A 7,001-nucleotide genomic window follows, 5' to 3' on the forward strand; every position below is an offset into this window, starting at 1 on the left:
AAGCCGCACTTCCGTCCCGGCCCCCCTGGGGCCTCCCTGCACCAGCCCGGCCGCGGCCACAGTTCTGCTGCCGCAGCGCTCCCATCGGCAGGCGGCTCGGGCCTGGCCCTGACCGCTGTGCTCTAGGGAACAGCAAGGCAGGGCCTGCTCAGGCCCTGGCTGAGCCCAGGGTGTTCCCACAGTGACCGCTTTGCCTGCTGGAGGAGGCAGGATCCTCTCAAAACACAGAAACCCCACCTCGGGCTGTGGAGCTGGTGGCGACTTCTCATTCCAAGGGTGGCCAGCGACCGGAGAGAGGGCGAGCCGCAACTCTTCTCCCACTAGCCTGGGTTGTGATTAACTTACAGCTGAGGGAAGCCATGGAAATCCGGGTGGATAACAATGGCAATGGCCACATAGCTTGTGTGCACGGGACAGTGAGAGTGAGAGAGTGAGTGAGAGAGCACACGCGAGCGTGCACCGGGCTGGGGGGCAGGCAGGCGAGGGAGAACCAGGGCAAGCACTCAGGGAGGGAAGAAGGAACAATGTGGGAGCTGGACCTGAAAATACAACCGTTCCTTTAAGAGTTTCAGGGTGAACAGAGACCCCTGCGGTCAGACTAAGAGTACAGAAACAAGTACAGGCTGGGAGCACTGGGGGCTGGGGCAGGAGAGCTGGCAGGCGGGGCAAGAGCTTCGGGAGGATTTGGAAGGGGAACAAGGAAAGCATAGTGCCCGGGATTTCGGAGGCCACCTGGAATGCACTGGACCAACCTCAAAGCTAGAACCTGAACAAAAATAGCCTTGCTTCCGCAGAGACCAGGAGCTGAAGTGACAGCAAGAGGAGGTGCTGGGAGCAACACGGAAGCCTGAGAAAGTGGGGCTGGCGGTGGAGAGGGGCTCATCCTGCTCAGCTCGCACACTGGGGAACTGGGTGGGCACAGCCACACCTTGAGAGCATCCCGTCCTGGAAAAGGGTCCTACTCTGTCTGCCTGGGCACATGAGGCTCCAGGCCCATTCAGAGGTGACCCCAGAAGAGCATACACACTTCACACGTACTCTCTTACTTCTCACAACCACTGCACGGGGTTTTTTGGACAGGTAACGTGGTTGAAATATAAAATGCGCTGCAGATAGAAGTCTCCCTCTGCCCTTGTCTCCATCCCTCACTAAAACCAGTTACCACAGGGATGCCTGGGTGGCTCAGTTGGTTAAGCATCTGCCTTCGGCTCAGGTCATGATCCCAGGGTCCTGGGATCAAGCCCTGCATCGGGTTCCCTGCTCAGCGGGAGGCCTGCTTCTCCCTCTGCCTGCCGCTCCCCCTGCTTGTGTTCCCTCTCTCTCTCTAATAAATAAAAGTATTAAAAATAAATAAAACAAACCAGCTACCGCACACAGGGCATGCCAGGCACATGCCCGGCGCACGATGTATACTGCATGTCAGCAGGTGCCAATCAGCGTTGTGGGGGGGGGGGGCGCCACAGAAATCAGTGTAACAAGTCACCTTACAAGCCACAAAGGAATCCAACAGAGGGAAAAAAAGCAGCCAATGTTTCAGAGAACAAAGGCAAAATATTTACTCTTAGAAATTCCCATAAAAATAGGTAAAGAGTCTCAGTAATTTGTATGTCTCTTACCTTTTTTTTAAGATTTTTTATTTATTTATCTGAGAGAGAGAATGGGAGACAGAGAGCATGAGAGGGAGGAGGATCAGAGGGAGAAGCAGACTCCCCGCCGAGCAGGGAGCCCGATGCGGGACTCGATCCCGGGACTCCAGGATCACGACCTGAGCCGAAGGCAGTTGCTTAACCAACTGAGCCACCCAGGCGCCCTGTCTCTTACCTCTTGACGCATATGCAAGCAAACACAAAAATCTCTTTCATCCTCCCTCTTTACGTAAAAGCAGCACACTGTACAGGACACCCTGTTCAAAATGTTTTCTTTCCTTTTTTTTTTAAAAAAGGATCTCATATACCTTTCCTCAGCAATACACAGAGAGAGCGGGCTTCCTTTCTTTCCTATTACTGCCCAGCACTGTATTCCGGAAGAGTGCCTTTTGGTTTATTTCACTGGTCCCTTACGGGTGGATACTGGGGTTATTTCCAGTCTTTCCTTATTGCAAGCAACGCAGCAAGGAACCACCACCAACCAGGCAGAAGCACACAGTGCACACAGCCCTTGCGCACCTGCTAGCACGTGCACAGCATCAACATCCAGAAGTACAGCTGCGGAGGGGAAGGCATCTGCACATACTTTGCCTATGTTGCCAAATGGCCTCTAAGGGTGGCACCCATTTACACCACCCCCCCCAGCAGTCTGCGAGAGTGGGTTTCCCACGGGAGGCAGGTCCCCTTATCTCCCTTCACAGAGAGGGAAACCAAGGCTGAGAGAGATTCAAATCCAGGACGGTGTGACTCCAGAACCCGAGCTCTTTATGAACCATCAAGGGAACAAGTTACAAAGCAGATCAGCACATGGAAGAGGGAAGAGAGTGACAGGATGGACAGATGAGTGACCAAGTCCTACTGAGACAGGTTTTCATAGAGCCACAGCCTCACCGTGTGGCTGTTTAAAAAGCTACACATGAAGATGTTTAGAAGCTGAGCCCATGAGCTGGAAAAGTGTAATCTGCAGCCCCCAATTTCTACTTCTTGCTCCATTCCTAGAAACTCTCTCAATGGCTAGAGTCAGGCCATGATGGGTGGCTAATTCCCCTTTTACCCGCTCTCCTGTTCCCCTAAGGGGGGTGTGTGGTCTTACAACAGGGGCAGGAATAAGATGATGCTGGGACAAGAAAAGAGTGCAAACAAATGATCTCTTTGTTTTGATGATGTAATTTTTAGGTCTTGTCGGGACTCATTACTCAAAAAAGAAGGTATCCATTTATCCTGCGGGGTGGGGAGTGGTGAGCTAGAATTATAAGCTATTTAGGAGACACCTCTAGGTAATTTTCAAGTGTGCATACAAACCTGAACTCGGTTAACACTGTCGCCAGAGGCCCTTCAGCAACCAGGTAAGATGGTCTGAAATAATGATTTTCATGGAAACAGTGCTTCGGAAAAGGCAGGTTTATTTTCTCAGTATGGATGAACAGTCTTCGTAATCTTACTTCTTAATCTGCCTGACAAATCATGCCCCCCTCCAACTACACAAGTTAAGAGAAGACAGATACATGTGAAAGAAAAGAATTAAAAGAAGTCCATGAGGGCGCCTGGGTGGCTCAGTTGGTTAAGGGACTGCCTTCGGCTCAGGTCATGATCCCGGGATCCTGGGATCGAGTCCCACATCAGGCTCCCTGCTCCGTGGGGAGTCTGCTTCTCCCTCTCCCTCTGCCTGCCACTCTCCCTGCTTGTGCTCTCTGTGAAATAAATAAAATATTTAAAAATAAATAAATAAATAATAAAAGAAGTCCATGAGAGCTAATTCCATGTTGTATAGAAGATGCTACAGAATACAAAGGGAGAAATCAACTGGGATAGAAATAATCAGGGAAAACTCCTTGAAGTGATGACTGTTGAAGGCAAAGCATTTTTAAAACATCAATCTTGATGAAGTGGCCTAACAAATGCACAAGTTTTAGATTTCTGGGGTTCAATCCTGTCTGCACTTGCCAGGTGGGCATCTGCATGAAGGCCCAGCCCTCATTTCCACAGGTTTAGATTTTACGCATCATTCCTTCTAACCTTCTGGGGTGTGGGTGGAGGTGGGGATTCTGCTTGGACACTTCCAATGAGAAGCAGCTTATTCCTTTTCCAATGGACTGCTCCGGATGAAGAAAATGACTTGTGGTATTGAACCAACTCCCAGATCAACAGCTAACAGAACCTATCACTCTATGTGGGGCCTTCCTGCCCAGAGCTCACATATCTTACAGTGTTCCTACAGGCTAGTGGCTCTGGGAAGGGCAGAGGCCTCAGCCGACCTCCTCCCTAACAGTGAAGTACCACAAGGTTGGATTGAGGGCCTGCAAGTCTCAGAGCACAGACAATGAAGAGTTAATTCAACCCTCTACCTGGGAAAGGTCTATACACACTGGAACTGCCCTGTTCTTGGCCAAACCAAGAGACAAGCCATATAAGCTTCAGGATATCCTAGCGACCACCTGGACTTTGCTATTAAAATTCTCATTAGTCTCCCGCAGAGGCCATATGACCTGCCAGATATATATAATTAGGAGTGATGTAGGCTTGGCATCTGCTTGCCCTACAGTAAAAATATGCTCACACGTCACATATGTGGCAAAGCTATCTCTGTAAGCCTGGACACCTGACCCGTCATGGTATCGGCTGCGCCCCGCGCGTGCGGCCCCCGTCACAGCTGCCGGTGCTCCCTCCCACTCGCTCCTATCCAGGAGGGGGAAAGGAGGGCTGAATTCGGGGAGAGAGAGAGAGGATACGCCTCTCCTAACCAAACCATTCGGAGAGGAATGATCAACCAGGGAGCAATCCTCCTCTGATCAAAAAAAGGACCATCTCCAGGATTTGTTAAATCACAACCTCCCTACGAAATAATCTGATTTATACCAGCTTTGCCAGGGATGCTGCGTTGGGGCAAGGCCCATCTCTGCCGCCAAGCACACAGCTGGCCACCTGTAGCAGCTACATGGGCCAGGTATTACTTCACAGAGCAAGCCCTACCAGTTCAGGGGCCAAATGCTTCAAACTCCCCGTGTTTTCACAGGAGCCCACAGGTACAGGTGGTGAACACTGCACACGTAGTGGCAGAATCTGACCAGAGAACCAGACAAAGAAGCTCTTAGGACTGCTCTTTCTCTAAAAACATGAAACTGCCCACTAGGAAAGGGGGAGGGAGCGGCACAGGACCCAACACTGCAGCGTTGCTGGACAGTTTCTGGGGGAACTAGATTTATGGGAAAGAAGCTTAAAGGCAGAAGCCAATCCAGGCGTGGGAGGCAGCAAGATAGGGGGTAAATCCATATGCAGCGGAGGCCAACAAAAGGGACAGTCACAAGAGGCCAGGGCCTGCCTCAGAGTGGGGTGGGTCCAGGACTGCTGTGGCTGGAGGTGTGAGACTGGGAGGTCAACAGCCAAGAGCAACTGCCTTTCTACCTGCTCCCGCCCTGGCTATTGAAGCCCCCAAGTCCCTTAGTCTTCCACATCGGCCCTGTCTTTCCCTGTGGGGCAGGTCACCCTGAGCACCGTGTCTACCTTTTTATTCGAAGGTCAAAGCCAAGTAAAAGGAAGAAGCCAAGTAAAAAGCAAGGTCAAAGCCAAGTGAAAAGGAAGAAGCTACGGAGGGCAGACATGTTTCCCATGGCTTGGTAATAGGCTGATGCCATCCTCAGAATGCTCCAGCACCAGCAGCCCCTTTCCTTCTCCTCCTGGGGCTACTTCCCTATGTTTTGCTTAAAGTCAGAGGGAATCCTCCAGCACCTGAGAAGGAGCCACTGGCTCCCTGTAAATCAATATAGGTGGGAAGGCTGCGGCCAGGCTGCTTCTCTTGCTTTCTCACTCACTCACTCACTCACTCACTCACAGGCTGGCGACTGACTGGGACCACCAGATAGCCACACAGCAAGGCCAGTCTTTTAACTCATCACGCAGGTCTTCAGAACACCTTTAAAGAGATGTCACTGCCATATCTACAAGGAGCTTGGCTGAGCTTCCAGTCCCCTGTCCACTCAACTGCAAGCTCTCTGGCCTTCTTAGCAGATTGTCCCCATCCAACAAAACTCAAACTATGAGGCTACTGAGGACTTCACGTGTTAATAACCGTACCTTCTGTTTCCACCAAAGAGCAAGGCAGAAAAACAGCTTTCCTGTAACAAAAATCTCTCCTACTGTCTGAGCAAGCTGGCCCTGGAACCATGGTTGCAGTTCCACAAGCCACGGCTTGTTCTGTGCTCGGTGATTTCTGCGAGGCAGTCAGGTTACATGTATGAAGACTGATAAGAATCTTACTGATAAGAATGCTGCTCACTGTACCAAAGGATCCTCTTTTGGAGAACACACTGGAGAATTCTCCGGTCTTGGTAACAAGTGTTTCACTGAACAGCCAGTTTGTTTTTACTTGAAAGGTATTGGAGAAACTGATAAAAATTTCCTATTTGCTTTGACTACTAGGAAGCTCAGCAACAAATCTGCAACCCTACCCAACCAAAAAGCTTAGGACAGAAAGGCACTCACCTTTTGTACTAATCTTACCCTTGACTTCATCTTACTTTTCTTTCAACCTATCTGCCTCAATTACTTCTATTAAAAATCTTGTTATATGGAAAGTATCTTGGAATGATTTCTCAAATCATTTTTTGGAACAAAATATAAGAATTGTTAAAAATAGAGTAACATAATAAATAGAAAAAAAGATCATAAATCGAAGACTTCACTCCAAAACCATAAAAACAAAACCGTTTTTAGCAGTACTTCTAAAAACCAAATGCAGGGGCGCCTGGGTGGCTCAGTCGGTTAAGTGTTCTGCCTTCGGCTCAGGTCATGATCCCAGGGTCTGGAGTCAAGCTCCACGCCAGGCTCTCTGCTCAGCGGGGAGCCTGCTTGTCCCTCTCCCTCTGCCTGCTGTTCCCCCTGCTTGTGCTCTCTAATAAATAAATAAAATCTTAAAAAAAAAAACACCAAATGCAGACACTTGTGTTAGTACCTTCCTACTCAGTGTGAAGACCAGCAGCATCTGCATCACCTCAGAGCCTGCTGGGAATGTAGATTCTCAGGCCCCACCAGAGTCTTGAAATCAGAATTTACATTTGAGCAAGATCTCCAAGTGACTGGTAATGTTTCAGAAGCACCAGGTTAGTCAGTAAGCCTGTTTCAGCACACTGGAAAGAACTACTACAATGGCTTTACAACCATTCACTGTGGTTTGTTCGTTTTTTTTTTTAAGATTTTATCTTAAGAAAGTAATCCCTACGGCCAACGTGTGGCTTAAATTTACAACCCCAAGATCAGGAGTTGCATGCTCTACAGACTGAGCCATTGAGGCACTCCACTGAGTGACTATCCTATGCCAGGCACACTTGAGAAGGAAATTTATGGTCCTTGTCCTTAAAG

This window comes from Neomonachus schauinslandi, chromosome 10 (genome assembly GCF_002201575.2).
Source record: "Neomonachus schauinslandi chromosome 10, ASM220157v2, whole genome shotgun sequence".
Taxonomy (NCBI): domain Eukaryota; kingdom Metazoa; phylum Chordata; class Mammalia; order Carnivora; family Phocidae; genus Neomonachus; species Neomonachus schauinslandi.